Source organism: Ursus americanus, chromosome 2 (assembly GCF_024610735.1).
Source record: "Ursus americanus isolate L20-20 chromosome 2, mUrsAme1.1.p, whole genome shotgun sequence".
In the NCBI taxonomy this organism is placed as follows: Eukaryota; Metazoa; Chordata; class Mammalia; order Carnivora; family Ursidae; genus Ursus; species Ursus americanus.
In genome coordinates this window covers 29,121,010-29,142,541 of record NC_142128.1, presented here as the reverse complement: position 1 = coordinate 29,142,541, position 21,532 = coordinate 29,121,010, and the positions used below count along the sequence as shown (strand labels likewise).

Here is a 21,532-nt window from a genome sequence, read left to right as displayed (position 1 = left end):
GGTGGTGACCAGGCCTGGGGGCCAGTCTGGGTGCCGCTCTGACTTCCACTGTTTGTTCATGGGGTTGGGGGAGAACGATGAGAATGGGAGGACCGGCTAAAAGCGCCTGCTGGCACCGTCACTGAGTGTTCCCAAAAGAGGCTAGCAGATCTGGGGGCGAGTCTGAATCTTAAGTAGATGTGTCCCCATTCAGGCACCCTGCACCCCAGCCGAGGGATCCCTGGAGCGCATGTGGAGGACTCCTGCCCGCCCCCAGGAGGGAGGCCCAGCCCAGGCTTCCTCCTCCGGCCCACGGGGTGTTGGAAATGGGGAATCTCTCCCTCCCCCGCCCCCCCCCCCCCCAGTTTGGAGAACCCCAGGCTCTGCCCCCACAGGTCGAGGCTGACGTCGCCGCCGCATTTCTAGGAATGCCCCTATACGCTGACTATATTTGGCGAGGGTTTCTAGGAAGGCACCCCCCCACCCCGGCCCCCGCCCCAGCCCCCACCCGGGCAGGCGGGCGCGCGCCGCTTCCAGGCTCTCGCCCTCTCTCCCGGGCCGGGGAGGAGCCGCCCCGCCTGGGCCGCCGCCGCCTCCCCAGCGCCGCCAACCCCGGGCCGGCCCAGCCCCCGCCCCGGGCCGGCCATAGGGCGTGGGGGGGGGGGGAGCGGGGGAGGGGGGGCCGGGGGGGGGCGGGGGCGCGGCTTTGTGGCGGCAGCGGACCGTGGAGGCCGGGTGCAGCCCCGTCGGCTCCGTGCTCTTGGCAGAAAAGGATTTTCTACGCCCCCCGCCCATCACTTGGATCTTGTCTGGGGAGGGGTGGGATCTTTTTCTGGAAGCCCCCCCCCCCACCGCGCGGTGAAGGATTTGAGGCTGGGCTCCAATCGAGGCGGAGGCTGCAGGGCCCGCGGGCGCCCCCCGCCCCGCGCACGCCTCCCGGGAGCCCAGGAAGGCGCAGCCCCGGGGGGCCCCCTGCGCCCCCGAAGGAGGCAGCGGCGGTGAGTCTCCCCCTCTTGGCTGCATGGCACCCTCCCCCGCGCCGGGGCAGAGGCCGCGGCAGGTGGGTGCCCAGGCCCCCGGGCTCAGGGGGTGTGGGGCGGCTGCCTGGGGGGGCGGGTGGGGACGGGAGCGGGGAGGTGGCGGCGGGGGCAGCGCCGGGCTCTCCGGGGACCCGGCGCTAGACGCTTGTCTGGGCTGCGATCCGCCGCCGCTGCCGCCCCCCGAGGCGGCGGGGCTGGGCTACCTCCCCAGCCCCCTTCCCGGCTCCCGAGAGGGGCGTGTTAGGCGAGGAGGTGGGATCGGGGCGAGGCAGCCCCCCACCTCCCCAAGGCTGGGGCTTGGAAATTAATGGGCGGTTGAAAAGGCAGCCACCCCGCCCCCACCCCGGAAAGCCCGTGCGGGAAACTGACTCGCTGCGTGACCCCGATATCAATGCCGCGCCGAGAGCAGGCCGCCCGCTCGCCGGTCCGCGCCCGCCGCGCCGCGCCCCGCCACTCCACGTGCGCCCCGGGCCGCGCTGGCTCGGCCCGGGCCCCGGGGACCGCCGGCAAAGCAGGAGAGGACAGTCCCCAGAGAGTTACCACCTCCCCGAAGTAAAGTTGGCTGCCCCCTCCCTCCCTCCCCCTCGAGGAGCAGGCGGCCATAGCACGTTGGCTTAGCTTTTGATGGGCAGGAGCGGGGGGCAAAAAAAACACGACTAGGTTCCGGGGGGCAGACTAGAGTGCCAGGGCCCCAGACCACACTGTGTTGCTCCGGCAAAAGTTAGGGGAAGAAGGGGGGGGGGAGGCATTTTGATTTGGGGATGGGGGGGAGTGGCCATTCTGCTTTCTCCTGCTTCCAGTCCCCACCGTGGGGAGCGTTGGAATGTGCCGCTCAGATCCTCTGAGGACACATCCATATTTATAATTTATTTTTAGGAGAAGTTGTGAAAAAGAGAGGGGGTTTAAAATGGGGAGAAAAGGTGGGGGGGTGGCCTTTTTGGAACCCAGAGGCTAATTGAGCTATTAAGGTGGAAATAATTTCCCCCAATCCCGGCAAGCAGCAAATTTGACTTTAATGAGGGACAATTAAGGGCATAAATAACTAAACTTTAGCTGGGGGTGGGGTGGGGATTGTATGCGGCACCAAGGGCACTCCTTTTGCGCTTTGCTAAGGGACATTTTGGGGGCCCAGTGTTTTCCCTGGGAAGCTTTTGGGCCCAGCCGCGGGGCTGGGGGCAGGGGGCAGGAGAGGGAAAAGGTACCCGCTTTGGGGTGGGCAAATACCTGCCCCCATCCCTCCCACCACCATCCTGGCTTTTCCCTGAGATCTACTGTCATCCCTGTAGGAAAACCCAGGGTTCCTTTAATGATCCAGGATTCTCCAAAATCCTGCCTCAGAGGCGGCCTGCCCCAGTGCTCTGAGCCGTGAAGGGGAACACGCTTCTTTCGAAAGGTTTTGGAAGCTGTGGTCCCAGAATCGGGGTTTTGAGGGCGAGATGAGTTTATGTTTTATCCAACTGGCCCACAAAGTCCCGCTTTTGGGGTCATTCTAAACATCGAGGGATTCAGGCCCAGCAGCCAGTGGAGAGAGAGCCAAGTGCTAACACCTCCAAGTTGCCGTCTAAAAGCTGACTGGAGAAAGGGGGGGAGGTTTGCTACTTTTGGTAAAAGTGAAAGGCTGTTGGGGGGGCTGGATAGTCGTGTGTGTGTGTGTGTGTGTGTGTGTGTGTGTGTGTGTGTATGCACACACACGCTCAGTTTGTCGAACCGGCTAAGTTTTTAAGGGCCTCTTGCCTTGGGAGGCCAGAAGGAGATAAGGGAATTGTACAATTTTTTTTTTTTTTTTTTTTTTTTGCCCAGTGGTTTAATGAGATGTCGTAGAGGATAGGATTTGAAGGGAATGAGTGGCATCCCGGTTTGACACCCTCCAAATCAAACACCGTTGAAGCTGTGAATGGTAATGACCTTAGATTTGTCTTCACATTGGTCAAAGGAGCACCGCTCCACTGGCTTCTTTCTACGTGGAGTCACGGTATTTCTTCGGTGCCTTGCTCTGAGCCATTTCATAAGAAACTCAGGATAGTGTGTTCACAGGAGCTCTCTAAGACAAGGGTGATAGGGGCACAAATCCCCTTCCCAGAATATTCACCTTATTAAGTTGTATTAATTTACACACACACACACACACCTGCCCTCTGGTTGTAACCTATACAGAGACACCCACATACCTTAAGTTGATCTACTTGCAAATCTGGATTTTGGTCAGGTGTCCACAGCACCGAATAGGAAAGTGAACTGCACGTGAAGAACTTTGGAACACAGGGTTCTTGATGGAAAATTCTGTGTTTAACAGACATGAGACATGTACACACAGATGACATTTGAGCTCTGGGACCTTGGCAAAAACAGTTCTTTACTTCCCGAGTTCTCTCTCTTTGTTACGGGACACGATGAAACAGCACAATTTTCAAGAGTCCATGGTCCCAGTGTGGCTCATGGATGGGAAATTGTCACGTTGTGACACAAATTGTGTTTGTGCTTTGCTGAATCGTCGTCCCCCCTGGCAGCCCCAGAGAGCTGTCAGATCCTATTTGCTTTGCTAAATAGGGATATCTCGCCAAATTAGCCTTTAATGATACTTCTACAAATCGGGTGTGTTGCGCGAATTAACGAGGCCGGAACGCGGAATATTGCGCCAAGACATCGAGCTTGCATCCAGGCGCTGAAGCCGTATGTTAACATGACTGGATTGCGAAGTGGGGAAAATCAGACAGAGTTTCGTGCTGAGTGCGAAGCGAGTCTGCTTTCCTGCGAGCGTTTGCAACGGCACAGCCCTGGCTGACACGCAGCCCCCTGAAAGGCGCATGTAACTCTGAATACATTGAGCGGAACTTTTCCCCCCTTTGGAGTCTGGAAACAGGCACGGTAGTATGGTGAAGGGCTTATAAATCAGGGCTCTGCAGTGAGAAGTCTCAGTACTCGGCAGAGAATCACAGCTCCTTTGCATATTCCTACCACCACCCTCTCCCTGCCCTCCCCGCAGCGGTAAGAAAACACACACACACACACACACACACACGCACGCACACACACGCACGCACGCACGCACAAATTAACGAGAACTGCTGAATATGCTACATGCATTTTGGGTTTTCTTCTTTGGCCTGCGTGAAGTTTCATTAAGCGGTTGCTACCTACCCCCCCAAGATTTAGAAGAAAAAAGAAACTTGGAAGTTAGTTCTTAGCAATATACAAGATACAGGGAACCTCATCTGGACACAAATGTTTCGACGGTGTGGGGGGAAATGTGTTCTAGCCGGGGGGTAAAATATTTGGAGGGGGTAGTGCAATGAGAGGAATACTCCCTTAAGAATAAAACATGCGTTTATGACTCAAACCAGTGAAAGGTGGGAAAGTCCCTACAAGGGGACACTCCCTCTATTTCTTGCTCCCCAGCACCACCCCCCAAAACACACACACACACACACACACACACACACACACACACTCCACCTTATATTAAGAACAGAAAGATGATTCTCGCCAGGTAAAGGTACGGCTTTCTAGTAGCAGATCGGCTCACCCTCTTTTAATTGGGATCGCGGAGTAAATACAGCTTTTTTGGGCGGTGAGGATAAAAATTAGCCTGATCACGGTTAAGGGAAACTCTGTCCTCAAGCTCACTTGCCAGAAAAAAACGTGCACACACACCGAAATAAAACATTGTTCTGGAATTTTCTCTCTTGCCCAGCATCCCAAACTTGGGAACATGTAAAATGCTTTTTTTTTTTTTTTTGCTGCTTATGTACGGAATGAGGGAAACAAAAACCACCACACGACTGTGAGGTAAAACCACCATCGACTTTGCCGGCCCAGTAGCCACGCAGGCTTTTCAAGCAAAAGGGTGGAAGAGGTAGAGAGTTTGGGAGGAGTGAGCCTTGGGGTGCCTCCACCAACCTGAGCCCCCAGGCCTCCTCTGGTCTCCCTTCAGAGTAGCCAGTGATCCGATGCCCGCCTGGGTTGTAGGAGGCCTGTCAGTGTTTACAGAGCCTTCAAGTTTTGGATCGTACATCATCTTCCTTATATCAAGCATCTGCATTTAAGGAACCACAAGGCAAACTTGTTTCTCGGGCGTCCCTGAATGGCCACACTGCTCCACGAAAGGGAGACACACACACGTAGGAAGTGAAAACTGCTGTTGGTGTCACAAGAAAGCCATATTTAAAATGCACCCGGAAGATGGGGCAAATGGAGCCTTTTGTCCAGGATTTGTTTGGCCTCCGCAGGGAAGGGAGGTGGTGGCCGCCTCGAGCCTGAAGTTAGCTGTGCAACGTGGTGCGAAAATTTTCTCAGAGGCATGCAGAGAGCTAGGCCCTCTTGTTGGAATCGTGCGTGAAATCAGTGCCCAGGCCTGTTGGCATCTCTGCCCCAGGCAGCCTGGACCGCTGCCAGCCCAGGCCTGAGCGTGGCCTTAGAAGCACCACCAGAGCCCAAACGAGCCCCCGGACAGGTGCACAGGGGGTCTCTGCTGCTGGGACCCGGCCGGCAGCATTTGTTGGCTAGAAGAGGGGTGTTTGGCTCCTCAGGGCAGCCTCCCCAGAGGCTCTGTAGGGCTTACTGTCCCACTTACCACGTGGTCTCTGCTGAGGGCAGAAGCCCACTTTGCTAAGCAGAGCCTCCCAGACGCTCAGAGGGAAACAGATGAGGCCGTCCTAGGGGCTCGGGACAAATCCGCCTGTGAGAGAGCAGACGTGAGGCTAGAAGGTTCAGGGGCAGAGCTGTGCTTTTGCAGGCCAGCCGGAAGTCCTCTCCAGGATCCGGGATCCTGGGATCCTCACATTTGGGGTGGGCCCAGGGGCGTGGCGCAGGGCCAGCAGCCGAGCGTGCACTTAGGCATCTCAGCTACCGTGCAAGCCACCCATGCAAACTGCTGCCTTCCCCAGCCCTTTTCCCTCGGGCAGCAAGGAAGACCCGGGCTAGCAGAGCAGGGTTGCAGCCCTAACGTGGGGAGAAGGCATCGGAGGCCCATCAGAGGGCCTGCTGGGCAGATGAGGGGCCCCTGAGCCGGTCTTGGGCGGGGGGGCAGCTGAGAGAGAACTGGGTGGGCATCCCAGAGGCGAGCTTGCAGGGAAAAAGCCCGCTCAGACATGTTGCACCCAGCCCTGAGTCAGCCAGTCCCACGGGACTCCCATTTGGCCCCAGCAACTGGACTCCAGGCCACCTAAAGGCCTTGTGGGTTCCTGATTGTATCTTAGAATGGCATTAAAAGGTCCAGACCAGGCACTCGCAGGCCGTGCCATATTTAGCCTCAGCTTCACCCAGAGAATATTTTAGGTGCTGCTTGAAAGAAGAGATCCGGGCCGGGTTGCCAGCTGTCACATGGCGAGTGTAGAATCGCTCCCTTGCAGGCCTGGCCCAGACGGCCAGGAGCTCACCGGCACAGATGCCCCGAGCCCCTGCCAGGGCTCCGGGGCCACGCGACAGGTGCCAGGGAGCCACCGAGCACCCGGGGAGCCGGTTCTGCGTCGGGAAGGGTTTGCGTCCCGTTTTCGTTCCGATGGCGATAAGGCAGAGGTGGCTTCCATTCACAGAGCTCACAGAGGCTGTGTTCAGCCCCCTCTTCTCTCGATGGCCCAGTGTGATATGCCAGCTTGCTGAGGGAGCAAGCCCTCCTCGGGTGTCAACAACCAGGGAGAGGTTAACCCTTTCAGGGCCCAGGGGTGCTGGCCGGCATGGGGGACCTGCACCTTGAGAGAGCTGGCAGGCCACCGGCCCCAGGGGAACCCCTGGGCTGGACATCCAGGGGCCAGACCTGAGAGATGGCTTCCTGGACCTTAGCAGGGATCCCCCCTCCTCCACCTGCTTCTGCCCCATCAGCCACGACCACCAAGCTCCCCTACCCAAGCCTTTCACCCTCTGGTGTACGGCCAGCCGTGCAAACAACTGCTCCCCTTTCCAGATATTTTCCCCCTGGGTTTCCATGTGGACTGCCTTTCCCACATTCCACACGAGGAGGTATTGATGGGTGCGTGGTTCCCTTAGATCGGTAAGGAGAGTTCGGGAAGAATCAGTCGGGGTCTTGGGGAAACGTCACAGGCGAGTCCTGGAAGTGGCCTGGTGTCAGGAAATGATGCTTCTACCCTGCTCTGAGATTCCCGATCTCGGTGTTCTGAGCACAGAGGAGGCGCGTCTGTCTCGAAGCCGCTGCACAGTGACATATTTAGCCAATTATTGGCCAATAATCATCAGTCTTTTGGGGCGCCTGGGCGGAGCCGCCGCATACTGTGAAAATTTTGGCTTGTTTAAAGTCTGCTCTAACTTTGTACATTTTTTCCTTTTTAGTTTTGGCTCTTGGTGCTCCGAGGGCCACCACTTCCTGCCCAGCTGCTTCGTTACCGCAGGGAAAATGAGGGACTTTTGGGGGCAGATGTGTTTCCATTCCACTATCATAATGCCCCTAAAAATCCTTATTGCTCTTGCAGTATTCCTCGGGGTCCCTGGGCCAGCGGGGAAGATGGCAGCGCTGAGGTCCTCCAGCAACTAAAAGAAGAGAAAGACGTTCCCCCCCAATTCTCCCAGCACACACGTCCCTCCTGCACTCACAACAGGGCTCTCAACTGGTTACGGCCACGAGAAAGAGAAAGGCGCCATCCACAGACACTGGTTGCTAATTCTGCTTTTTGCCTCCAGGGGCAGAGTGTTGGAGGTCAGGCCCGGGGAACAGGGCAGCCGTGGGGCCTGTTCGCCTTTGCTCTCCAGGGGGACGGGGGCGCATGGGGGAAGGTGGGAAAGGTGGGAAAGGAGCACACGTTACCTGTTTGACCAGGGGAGTGAGGCGACTCTCACCCTTCAGCCTGGTCCTTCCCAGCGGGGCCTCTGGGATCTCCACTTTGGCAGGGGGCCCTGGCCAGTCCTGGCTTTCTCCCCCGTGCCCCGATCCCTGAGCCAGGTCGCTTTCCCACCCTCTGCCTCCTTTTCCCTGTCTGCCAAGGGAGGGGCCGCACCCCAGGCTCGGGCCTCGAAGGGTTCAGTGGTTGCACCCAAGGGTATAATGAGCCCAAGCGCTATACAAGCCCCAAAGGTGCTTTGAAAATGGGGAAGTTAAAGCATTCGCAGTGAAAGGTGTTGGTACTAACACTTCTAACACACGCCTTATATGCTGCGGCGACTCAAACAAGGAGGGGAGACCGCAGCCCTGCAGCGGAGCATGGGTTTCTGGAATCAGCCTGCTTGTGCCCTGGGACCGCTGCTGTGTCACCCCAGGCAGGTGGCTCAACCTCTCTGGGCCACCATTTCCTCCCGCATGAAACCCACAGCTTAGAATAGCCCCCTCCCACGTCAGATGCGCAGATCTACCCGGCGATTCTAAGTGCTACCTGGCTCCAGGTGTACGGTATTTTCCTAGGTTCTTCTTTGTATGGCTAATTTCTATTTGCAGCAAGCAACTGCTTTTCAGTTGAGGGTAGGGCTTAGAAGGCCCCCTCTCCTGTCCCAACTCATGTAAGTGAAAAAGGGTAAGTTGCTTGGAAGAAAAATATTAAGCAAAGAATAGTAGAGGTGGCCTGAGGATGGCGCAGGGACCGAGATGCTCGAGTTTCCCAGGCCCACTGAACTAAGCATTCGTGTGTGTTTCAGCCATTTTCGGCAGCCACATAGTTGGGTCGCCAGTTCAAATCTGTGGCGGGCTCCACCCATGACAGCCTGGGCGTCACGTTCACATGTCCTCCCTTCTCAGGGGTACCCCCACCCCTTCCCTGCCCGCCCACATCAATGACATCTCTGCCCTTACACCACCCCTCCACCCCCCTTAGCTTGGATTTGTCTCCCGTCTTAGGGTCGTGACGACCCAGCACCCTTCTTCCTCAGCAGGGCACCTCTCTGGGCCTCGGTGTCTCAGTGAGACGGGGAGAATAGTAAACCCTCTGTCCCAGATCAAGGAAGTCACAGGGCTCCACTGGGCAGCTACCGTAGCTCAAAAACAGCACCAGTGGCCCTGGGGACAGGCAGGGGCCACAGCAGCACCTTCAGCCCGGAGGGACACTCCTTCGACAAGCCACCCCGTGCCAGGCCTGGGCACCAGCTCCCTGCCTGCCCCCCTGGGACAGTGGCTTTACAGGGAAACAGCGAGCGCTCGGTCCCAGCCAGCAGGGGCGGACTCTGGTTTCACTTTCTGCTGTGTCATGGGGTGGGGGGTGGCATCAGGGCCCAGCTGGCCAGCTGGGGCAGGCACGGAGAGCCTGGCAGACAGCTGCCGGCCCAGCTGCCAGAGCACAACCCCCGCCCCCGCCCTGCGGCCTGCCAGGATGGGGGCTGGGCCTGCCATGCCTGTCTCCCACTCGGTGGAGAGAACCCCAGGTGGGAAAAGCCAGGAGTGAGTGAGATGATTTCTTTAGCTCCGGGATCTCCCCAGAACAAGTCCTTCGGCCACACAGTCTTGAAGTTCTGAGAACTGCAGCTGTTGATTCTGGATCCGAATGCCCTGGCTGGACACCTGCTTCCTGCCTCCCTTTGCTGAGCACATGTCTGTTGAGGGCCTACTGTGTGCTGAGCACCATGCCGGGGGCCAGGGGTGCAGCTGGGAGCAAGACAGCCCCTGTCCTGATGGGGCTCCCCCTCGAGTCAGGGGAGACAGACGAAGGAGAAAGCAAAGAAAGAATCCCATGTTATGGAGCAAATTTCACACCATAAGCTTGGTGTTAGCATCTCAGGGAAGAGGCGTGCATTCCTGCACGTGTGTGCCCATGTGTGTGTCCGTCATGTGTCAATTCCTGAGACACACAGGTAGGTTAAGAACACAGACCAGGGACGGGATGTCCCGGATTGGAATCCGGATTCTTCCACCGACTGGTGTGTGACCTTGGGCAAGCTCCCTCTTCTCTCTGGGCTTCTGTTGCCCCATCCAGAGGTGCTCGAATAATAGTACCTCCACGGCAGGGCTGCAGAGAGGACGTAAACACGTCCCTAAAAAACTACGGACAGTGCCTGGCATTGACCGTGAGCTGCCTAAGGCGTAACCAGTATCTAAGAGTAACAAACAGGTACTATTCTCATAGGCCCTTGCCATACCTCATCTCCCTTTACGGCCGCAACCAACCCTTAAGTGGGCCTTAACAGGGCCTTGTTTAGATGAGAAAACCAAGGCGCAGGCAGGTACCCAGCTAGAAGAGGCTGACCCCAAGTTGTGGGCCCGGTCCTTGCTTTAATGCCCTGCTGTCGTCATCTTGACATTTTTAATAATTTTGGCACACGGGGCGCTGGGTTTTCATTTTGCAAACTAGGGAGGCAGCCCTGCCCAGATCTGATTTACCCCAAAGCAGTCCCTCTGAACTCTTACCATCCACAGAGCCGACTGCCAGTTCCAGAGTAATTTTCCAATTCATCAGTGCAGGGTTAGGTGTGGGACAGAAATCCTGGAAGGACAAAAGGAAGGTTGATCACAGGGCTGAACTGCCCAGATGCTTATTGGTTTGCTTGTTGCCCCTTTGAGAAGTCCAAGGGGGCAACAGCCAAGGGCAGGCGCTTGTCATTCATTCACTGGTGTATCCCCGGGACCCAGCATGTATGAGCTGCTTAGTTAATTGCGAAGCAAAGCAAATGGACGGAGAGGCTACTGTAGATCCTGGTCCAAACCCATTTATTTTATTTATTTATTTTTTAAAAGATTTTATTTATTTATTTGACGGAGATAGAGACAGCCAGGGAGAGAGGGAACACAACCAGGGGGAGTGGGAGAGGAAGAAGCAGGCTCACAGCGGAGGAGCCTGATGTGGGGCTCGATCCCACAACGCCGGGATCACGCCCCGAGCTGAAGGCAGACGCCCAACCGCTGTGCCACCCAGGCACCCCTGGTCCAAACCCATTTAAAGGACACCTCCCAGGAAAGCAGGTTGTCAGGGGTGCAGTGTCAGCCCTGGCCACCCCAGCAGACTTCTGGGTAGCCACTGAAGGGTATGGGGATGTGCATCTCGTTCCAACCCCTGCCCCGACCCCACCTGCCAGTGCTCTGCAGCAGAGTCCTGTTCAATGGCTTCTGGTGGGGAGCTCAGAGGCAACACGGATATGTAGAGACACATGGGCCCAGATTCCCGAGCACTCGTTATGAGAGAAGATGCAGAGTTCAGTCAAAAAAATACTCAGGTTTTGGTTCTGGGCAGGTTCAAATCCCAGCTGGGGGTCGGGGGCGGGGGCACAGTTTCCTGGGCCGTTAAGTGAGAGGGTTTGGATTTGTGGATCCGAGGTCCTTCTTCCTCTGAAATTAGAGGTCTTTTATACTCTCAAGGCTCCAAATTATAAATACTACTAAGAAGCAGAGAATTATCTCAAAAGCCTTTGAGATATTTAGAACAATAATAAACAGTTGTATGTTTCGTCAACTGTTTTCACAGGCACCATCTCCACTGCATCAGATAACCCCGTGGAGTAGGAGTGGTCGGCCTCCTTTTCTAAATAACACAACCACCAGCATATATCGAGTGCTTTGTACGTACTAGGCGCTTGACACATATGAAGTCATTTTAGTCATCCAAGCAATACATAAGGGAGGCACTGCCTTCAGCTTGCTGATGAAGAAACAGAGAGAGGAACTGACCTGTCCAAGGTCACACAGCCAGCATGTGATGAGCTGGGGTTCAAGCCTGGATTTTCCATCTCAGGGACCAGCAGACTTTCCCCCTAAAGGGCCAGATACTAAATATTCTTGGCTTTGCAGGCCATATGGTCTGTGTCACAGCTACTCCACTCGGCTGTTATAACAACAACAACAACAACAACAAAAAGAAAACAACCAAAAAAACCCACCAGACACAACACAGAAATGAATGGACGTGGCTGTGTGTTCCAATAAAACTTATTTATAAAAACAAGACATGGGCCGAATTTGGCCCACAGGCTATAATTGGCCCACCCCTGTTCCAGACTCAAAAACCTGCCTTCCGATTTGGCCCGGGGAACGTTCTTTCCCATCCTCTCTCCCCACCTGTGAATTGACTGTTAACCTTTTACATCAGAGACCCCTGGCTCTGGAGAGATTGAATCGGACTCTCTTTTCTTGAGGGAATTATGAAGCTCTTGGAATTCGTAACTATTAGATTTATTAGTGCCTGCCATAATAGGACACCATGGGGATCTGAAAGTTGTAATTTTAATAGCTGTGACTGAGTAACTTTTAAAGAGGCAAGACTTATAGCTTAGAAAGATACCTCAGTGGGGCACCTTGGCTGTGGAGGGAACTTCTCAGAGAAGGCAGTTCTCTGAAGTCTGTGAGAATGGAAATAGAGTGAAAAACATCTTAAGGCACAAGAAGGAAAATGAAGGGGAGGATGGCAGGTGTGTGTGTGTGTGCGTGTGTGTGTGTGTATGCATGCACAGAGAGAGGGTGCGGGAGAGGGGATTTTCCAAAAGGCAAGAAGTTGAAGACTAAGGATTTCTGGTGGGAGAAGCGGGGGGCATGACTTTTTTTAACAGCTTTATCGAGATATAATCCACTTACCATACAATTTACCCATTCAAAGTGGACAGTTAATGGCTTTGAGTATATTCACAGAGTTGGGCATCCATCCTCATGGTCAGTTTCAGAACATTTTTATCACCTCAAAAAGAAACATCACTGTCCAATCCTCCTTCCCACCCTCCTCCTAAGCAATCACTCATCTACTTTCTTCTCTATAGATTTGCCCGTTCTAGACATTTCATATAAAGCAGACAGTGTGCGATCCTTTGTGACCGGCTTCTTTCCGTGAGCGTCGTGTTCTCAAGGTCTGTCCACGCCGGAGTGCACCATGGGACTTCATTCCTTCATTCCTTTCTGTGGCTGAAGACTACCCATGTACTTATGTATCCGTGTGTCAGGTGATGGACACGTGTTGTTTACACTTTCTGGCTATTAGGAAAAATGCAGCTTCCAACATTGGTGTGGGCGTACATTTTCATTTCTCTTCGGCATACACCCTAGAAGTGGGATTACTGGGTCATCTGGAAGCTTTGTGGTTAACATTTTAAGGAGCTGCCGGAAGCACGGTCTTATATGGCCTTTTTGTCCTTTTATTTTCTACTTTCCCGCCATGTTGAACGTAAGGAAAATACTCTCTTGAGCGCGTGGACCCATCATCAAAAGTTACCAGCCTCTGCCCGTCCTGATCCGCCTGCCTACCCTCTCTCCCTTTGTCACTCTTCAAATAGTTTGAAGCCAAGTCGAGCACTGACTTTATGTTGTTACCTTGGCTGAGAGGTCCACATTTTTCTTCCGTCCCAGTCTCCTCCGCCCACATCCTTATGTGGGTAGATTTTGGGGAGAGCAGAGGAAGTGGGGGCAGAGTCCCGAGTGGGTCAGTGTCGGGTGGCAAGGGAACAGCTCCTGAACAAAGCAGGACTGGCTATGCAATTTGCACGAGGAAAATATGGAGCCCTTTGTTCAAAAATTATCCAGAAGTTCAAGATGACAAAATTAAAAAAAAAGAAGATTCTTTCTCTCCCTCTGCCCCTCCCCCATTCCCTCTCTCTAAAAAAAAGAGAGAGAGAGGGAGACAGAAAAAAGAAACCAGAAAAGCAAGGATTCCCACCACCACTCCACTGGCCTGACAGACATGTAATGAAAAGAGTATTATCATTTTATATTGCTCCAGAGTGTGGAAATCATTTTAAAAACACGATTTTAGATTATTTAATTGCCCCAAATTTTAAAAATAATACCATGCTGGTGGTAAGGAAAATAGTACAGAAGAGAATAATGTGGGAAATGAAGGAACACCTCGTTTGCGATTTATCTTTAATTCCGCTTTCTAAACAGTAACCCCTGGACGCAGTTTGCATAATCTCCATACATTTTCGTCGCATGTTCAAGTGCATTCACTTTTTTTGCTCATAACATTAAGAAAGCCAGGGGCGGGGGCGCCTGGGTGGCACAGCGGTTAAGCGTCTCAGGGTGTGATCCCGGCGTTATGGGATCGAGCCCCACATCAGGCTCCTCCACTGTGAGCCTGCTTCTTCCTCTCCCACTCCCCCTGCTTGTGTTCTCTCTCTCACTGGCTGTCTCTATCTCTGTCGAATAAATAAATAAAATCTTTAAAAAAAAAAAAAGAAAAAGAAAAAAAGCCAGGGGCGTTGCAATATATCCTGAAGACGTGACAGCCCTCAGACCCACCTCATTCTTTCTAATGACTTCTGGCATTGCACCATACTTAACCTGTCCCGTACCAGCCAGCATTTCAGTTAACGCCAGGATTTTGCCATTATAACATATACTCTCTTTGGCACGTATCCAAGTATACTCATAGGATACATTCCTAGAAGCAGAATGTCTCGGTCCAGAGGATATGTGCATTTTAAATTTCTACAGCTACTGCCCAGGGACCATCAACAGCACATGGGTGGGGGAGCCCATTTCCACGCCCTCGCCCACCCCAGCAAGGACGCAGTGTGTCAGGGGAAGCAAGTCCCAAATGAGGTAAGGGGATGTGCCGTGTGGACCTGGATGGGGGTGGACGTGGCCCCTGAGTTTGTCCCTGGAGCCTTCTGAGGTGGTAAGCTGTTTAGAGTTCTCATCAGCTTGGGTTTTATAAACAAAGGCAGAGTTTGGGGAGGTGAGCCAGAACTGTGCAGTGAGAAGCGCTATGCAAGTCAGTATTTATTTCTTTAGTGCAGTTAGAACTTAAATATGGTCAAAACATATTCTTCTTTTAATTTACACAAACAAATATGTTCCCCGGCTGACACCTCCAGTGCCAAGTTTCTAGGGGAAATGAAATTCTACTGTGAGATTATAAAGCACTAAGGAGAAGAGGAGAATGGAAAAGCCGCTGCAAGTTTGCTCTTCACGTCCGGGACTGGCTGCTGAGAAGTGTCTCTTTCTGTGTTAGTTGCAGATAAACCTGCCAGTAACTTAGCGAATGAGCCGTGGAGCACATAAAGGCCAGAAGATGGGAAATGCTCCGGGCTTGATAAAAGGAGTTCTGCTCGGCTCGGCATCCTCCCTCCCTCCTGCGAGTCCTGCGGAGATCTATCCAGAGAGGGTCTGACGGAGTGAGGAAAAAGCAATGAGACCCACGTGAGTCTCCTTTCAAGGGCTGTGCTAATACAAAACCAAACAACTTGAAATTGTTCCAAGAGGGGATTAAAGCAACATGTTATTTTGAGTGATTGCTTAATTTATTGAGCTGCGGCTAGATCTGTAACAAAATACAGCCTTGCCGCTGATAACCTCCTGCTGCAATTGCACTTCCATGATTAAGGAATATTTTCCAAGAGTTTCTCGGGAATGGCTTAGAATTTTTAGTCTCTGTGGTGGGGTGCTTCTGAGCACTCAATTTCTGGGCAAGTTTTTGTGTTCTTGTTGTTTTGTTGTTGGTGGTGGTGGTTTTCCCCCACGAGCGACAGGCTGATGTTAATAAGGAAAGGAAGCGGTGTTTTATTGAATGCCTTGAGCTCACTATGTCCTTACTATACATTATCTCTAATCCTGACAACAGCCCGATGAAGTAACTCTTATTAGTCCCTATTTTACGGATATGAAGCTTGTAGCTGTGAAGTCATTCTCCAGAGTGGCGCTGTCCAAGACTGTAGCTACTAGTCATACGTGGCTATTTTTGTGTAAATTAGCTAAGAGTTAAAAAAATCTCAACATTTACTGCCCGACAAGCAACTAATTCAATGGGGCTCGTGCTACCACTTTGCACAGCATAGACATAGACCATTTTGATTGTTGAAGAAAGTTCGAGGGATTGTGTGCTCTTTCAGGGATTTCAGAGGCAGAACTGGGAGTGCCAGGATTCAAATCCAGTGGTGCTCTAAGGCAGCGCCATTCTATTATCACCCCCTGGCTGCTTTCTTCTCTTCCTTTGGCTGAAAAGCAGAGACTAGAGCAGTGATTCTAAACCCTGGCTGCACATTAAAATAACCCAGACTGCTTAAACAAAACAATACGGATGTGAGGGTCCTAGCCCCGGGGATTCTGACTTAATTGTGATTGGGAGGGGTTTTTTAAGTCCCCATGTGACTCAAGTGTGCAGGCAGGATTGGGAACAGCTAGGCGAGAGGATCCACACACAGGATGGGGGAAGGAGCTGGTTCACCTGCCGGGAGATGGTGGCCCCTTGTGGACCCGGAGGCGGGCTGCCCCTGGAGCCACCTCGAAACGTCCTCCTCAGAGAGCTCAGGTTCATGTCAGAGGACAGACAGAAGTGCTTTCTCACATGCTTCCTGCTCGAGGGGACACACAGCAGAGAGTTCTGCCTTTGGAAGCAGGCTTTGTTACACCATCATGGAAGAAAGGAGTTGTGAAAGCAAAAAAAAAAAAAACCCGAAGCCCCAGATTTGAGCTGAAAGTATCTGAGGGAACTCCGGCTATATTTTGCCTGACAAAGTGGAAGCATGTGTTTCTGACCTCGTCTCCTGAAAAGGTGAGAAAGAACGACCAGTTCAGCAGCTATCTAAGCACTCCCTGCACCCACATTATGGTCTCTAACCATCACTTTGAACCAGAAATCAGGGCTTTGTGGAGATATGGCCGATTCCAGGAGTAAGGCAGGGAATGTACAAGGCGAGCCTGGCACATCTGGTCACCCAGGTCACTTGGGACCGTGAAAGACTTCTGGAGTCATGTCAAAAAGGATGCAGGGGGTAGTGTGAAGAGGCTCCCACTGGCCAAAGATGGGACAATTTGAGTATCAATAATAACCACTATGGATTAAAACATGTTATATACATCCAAATCTATGAGGTTGCCAAGATACTTAGAAAAATACAAAAACAGGGGCATCTGGGTGGCTCAGTTGATTAAAGCATCCGCCTTCAGCTCAGGTCATGATCCTGGGGTCCTGGGAGCCCCACGGGCTCCCTGCTTAGCGGGGAGTCTGCTTTTCCCTCTCCCTCTGCCCCTCCCCTCCCTGCTCGTGCTCTTTCTCTCTCTCAAATGAATAAGTTTTTTAAAAAGAAAGAAAAATAGAAAAACATGAACTCATATGTCACCTCTGGAGGATGCTGAGGAACTAACTCATTATTTTGACAATGTCAAACAAAGGGAAAGAACCAAGCATTTATCCTTTCTGGTATGAACTATACGTTGCAGTAACCAAATAGTTGATAAGGGCAAGTATCCCTTTCTGGAAGTATCCCAGCTAACAAGCAAAGACAGAAGGATAGAATCAGTGTGCCACCAGTTTGCAACCTCCGGTGGATCCGGACAGTCATCATCAATGGCTGCTAACAACACAAAGAGGGACAACCGGACATTATGTGCCTTCAAATGGAAATACTAAGCAGCCACTGTAAAGTTATACAAACACGCAAACACACACAGAACAGACGTGAATCTGAGTGAGCTTCTAGCTCTAACGACAGATTTATAAGAAACACAGCTGGGAGAGGAACACATATAACAGCAATACGGGGATGCAATAGGCAAAACTCAGTCTGTAAGATATGCCACAGAGCAACCAACCCAGTCTTTTTCAACAAATAAATTGCAAGAGAAGAAAAAGGGAGGAAGCGAGTACCTACAGATTAAGAGAGACAGAAGAGACCTATCAACCTTATATGGGTCCTGATTTTAACCACTGTAAAGAAAACATTTATGAGACAACCAGAGGAATTGGAACACCGGATACTTGCTAATATTAAAGCACTACTGTTAGTTCTAGGAGGGGTGATGGTGGTTAAAAAAATTCTTTTTTTTTTTTTTTGAGTCATATACTAAAATATTTGCAGAAGAAATGGTTGATGTCTGGAATGTGCTTTAAAGTATGTGGGATGAGGGAGGAAGGGAAGGGGACCTTCTGTCTCCCCCTAGAGACAGAATAAGATTAGCCAAGAGCTGGGGATTGTTGGAGGTGGGTGATGGGTAGCTGGGTCCCTTGTACTGTATACTCGCATATGCTCAAAGTTTTTCATGATAAAAATAAGAATGCCAGCCTTTTCCTTCCCTTCTCTCAAGGGTATCAGCTTGGTCTGCCCACCCACTGCCGGCACCTCTGGGGCAAGCCTGGGTAGCCGACTTGAGGTATCTCTCAGCATGGACACACGTATGTGCACACGCACACGCACAGCCATCTCCATGGCAACCAGCGATGTGAGAAAACGGCCTCCACGAGGCTCCTGTCTGCATGAGGATCAGGCTAGGCTGCTGGGGTCATGCCAGGCCACCGCAGCTGCTCCCCCCAGAGCATTCCTAGTCAGAGCTTCACAGGGGTCCCCTCCCCACATCTGTCTGCTTGCATCCCTTCTCAATCACTCTTGCCCCCTTCATGTAACCCCTGAGGAAGTTGAGATCAATTCGCAGACAGAACAGGACCCTGAATCAGATCTAGGTGTAAATTCTGATTTCACCACTTAATGGCAGGACCTTTAACTTCCCTGAGCCTTGATCTCACCTCTACAATGGGCACAATGTGACCTCAACTAACAACAAATTTCTAATCTGGGGGTGGGAGGGGGCAGTGGCAAAAAGGACCTAGTCTCCACCTCGTGGAACCAGACACTCGGAGGTAAAAGGCACTCTTAACAGAGTGTAAGTGCTGTAAATATAAAGTGCACGTCCCAAAACCTGAAATGTAAATGTGCTTAATCACATCCGCATTGTTTCGAAAACTGGCAGTCACTGCTTAGGAAAATCTTAACTCCCAGTCTTACTTTTAGTGAACTAGAGTACCCAGCTATGCCCAACACAGAACGACTTCCCTTAACGTGGTGCTCACGCTACCATGAGGTAAGTATTACTATTCTCATTTTATGGAAGAAGAAACTAGGGACAGAGAGGCAAGGAACCTTGCTGGAGGCCGCACCGAGGGTGTGTGGCCCTGTCCTCAAGGCTCAGTCCTCTGCATTGATTAAGCTTTGAAATGCAGCACCCGAAAGAACTCAGGGCTGCCAAGAGACCAACAGGCTCTCCAGGTCCAACTCCATTTTTGCAAATGAGGAGAAAGGGCCCAGAGAGGCCAAGTAACTTCTTCCAGGCCACATAGCATATTAGCTGCTAAGCCTGTGTCCAGGCTGCTTGGGGAGAAGATGCGAAGAAGCGTCCCGTAGTGAGGGAAGCTAGCTCTTTTGGCCCCACTTAATCCTGTCCCAGAGTGGGGTGACCAACCATCCTGGGGTTACCGGGGAATGGGGACTTTAGAGGGCTGAAACCAGGCAGGTCCTAAACCAACCAGGATGAGTTTTCTGAAATCACAGAAATGTCTCGACAAATGTTTTCCAGGACACGAGGCCCTGGGGTGGAGCGGGCTGAGGAGAACTATCAACGAGGCCCCTTAGAAGCACTGGGGCTTCATGCTCGAGGTCCCCTGGAGGTACCACACACGTGCCGTCTCAATGGCCTCCCAAGTGCTCCATCACCCCACAGCCTTCCTTGCCCTCTCTGATCTGTCCTCCCCCCATCAGCCAGAGTGTTCTTTCTGAGTTGTAAATCTAATTATCCCACGTCCCAGTTTAGAAACCGGAATGGATTCTCATTTTTCCGATTGCTTTAGGACAAACTCTGAACTCTGCAGGCCCTGAGGCCCTGAGCTCGGCTTGCCTGGCCCAGCTGCCTCCCTCTCTGGAACCCACCCCACCGCTATGCTATTCCAGGTGGGACCAGGCAAGCTGGAGCCCTTCTTACTGCACCCTCCCTGACCCACACACCCTTTTCCTAGCACCGAGTCTTTCTTGCTCAGAGTCAGCCCAAACATAATCACATGGCTTATTTGTATAATGAACTGATTAGTTCTATCTAGTCTCCCCCACCTCGGGCTAGACTGTCAGCCCACAGGAGCAGGGACTGTTATGTGATGTTCGCTTCTATTTTACAGCCTCTGTCTCAGTGGTGACACATGAATGGCACTTAATAAAAAGTCATCGAATGGCCCAGCCAATGCCACCATCACCTCCGACTGGGCCTCCATCTGAAATCTCGGAAACCATTTATAGCCACCCTGACCTCCGGTTCCCATTTCAGACAGGCTGGCATCCGTGATGTCACGTGACAGAAGATGATCCCAGGAAAAGATTGGCCAAGAGACTCCTGGAAGGAGCTATGGCAGCCAGGATCAAGGGTGGTTTTTTTTTCTTTAATTATCCTACCTCTTCTGCCCATTCTTTCTTGGCTCTGTTCCCATCTCTACCTAAACACCAGCTCAGGGGAAAAAAACAAAAAACCCAAAACATCAACAAAACATCAGCCCCAGCGTTTGAGACAAGATAGCTGGCTGGTTCCCTCTCAGCTGGTAATTAATGCTGAAAACGTTCATGACTTGCCTTGGCCACAAGGTAATAATAAAACTGTGCTGCCTGATTATTTGCCTACTAATTCCCTTCTCGTTTTTTTTTTTCCTTCCCCTTTCCTTAAATTAATTCCAGAGTTCCTCCAGATTTCTCGTTGCTAAGCTCTGAAGTTCCAGGTCTTGCAGCACCCGCGCTGATTGGCGGGGAGGCCCTGGGCAGCTCCAATCAGAGGCGGGCTGCTGCAAGCAGCATCCACATCACCGCTCGCCCCGGGGTTTTGGAATTTTCTCGCTGACGTTATGAACCGCAAAGGTTTTTGTCTAACTCTGCAAAACCTGTTCTCTTAATCTTGTCTGCCTCTCGCTCCAGAGTTCAGGCTTTTGGGGGAGGGGGAGGTAGGCGGGTGTCAGAGGTCCTGGAATTTCCCCGGAGGGGTAGGGAGGACCCAGGTTGCCCAGTTGGGGTCAGTGACAGGGATGCCTAGGGCCCATTTGTGGTGGACCACAGACGACAGCGTGATGCCCTGTCACAGGCTGGAGGATGCCTCAAGTTCCCCTGGTCTGACCTCTTGGTGAAACACTGAAGAAGAATGAGGAAAGGGGGATGTCATTGAATGTGGAGGGCACATTTGCAAAGGACTTTAAAACACGTACATGTTAAGGACACCCAGGAGGGCCATTCTGGTCCGAATCCTAACGCCAGCCGCCACCATGAACGGAGTCTCCTCTGTGTGCCAGAAGCTTAATACCACTTTATTGAGGGATGATTGACATACAAAAAGCTGTATATATTTAACCCATACACTTGCTGAGTTTGGAGGTAAGTATGCACCCATCACCACAATCTATGCTGTAAACAAATCCATCCCCTCCAAAAGTGTTCTCCTGCCTCTCTTCTTTAATGTTTCTGGTGATCAGGACGTCTAACCTAAGACCCCCCCTCTTGGTGCATCCGTAAGTATACAACATCAGCTCCGCACTGCGCCTTACACTAGCTCTCCAGAACTTACTCCTCTTGCATAACTGAAGGTTTGGGCCCCTTGACCAGTATCTCCCTGTTCTCTCCTCCCAGTCCCTGGCACTCCTCATTCTACTCTCTGGTTCTATGAGTGTGACTATTTTAGATTCCTCATCTAAGTGGAATCATGTAGGACTTGTCCTTTTGGGACTGGCTTGTTTCATGCAGCATAATGTCCTCTGAGTTCATCCCTGTGTTCACATGTGACCGGACTTCCTTCTTTTCTCTAAGGCTGAATAATATTCTGTTGCATGTATATGCCACGTCTTCTTTATCCATGCATCCATTGATGGACATTTTGGTTGGATCTGGGTCTTGGCTGTTGTGCCAGAAACTTTACATACACATCTCCCATTCCCAAACTC

At 52.2% G+C, this 21,532-nt stretch overlaps 1 long non-coding RNA gene across 10 annotated transcripts; it reads left to right on the top strand.

Moving 5' to 3' along the window:
* Positions 1-684: 684 nt before the first annotated feature.
* LOC123778590 (uncharacterized) lies at positions 685-20,223 on the top strand. 10 transcript variants are annotated; one of them, XR_015727961.1, is made up of 6 exons: positions 685-977; positions 12,627-12,713; positions 14,293-14,400; positions 14,813-15,000; positions 17,884-17,949; positions 18,585-20,223. It is a non-coding gene; the product is annotated as an uncharacterized LOC123778590 (long non-coding RNA). The 10 variants fall into 10 exon arrangements; XR_015727956.1 differs by having other exon boundaries at positions 12,627-14,400; positions 18,585-18,654; positions 19,739-20,223; XR_015727967.1 differs by having other exon boundaries at positions 12,627-14,400; positions 18,585-18,654; positions 19,418-20,223.
* Positions 20,224-21,532: the final 1,309 nt, after the last annotated feature.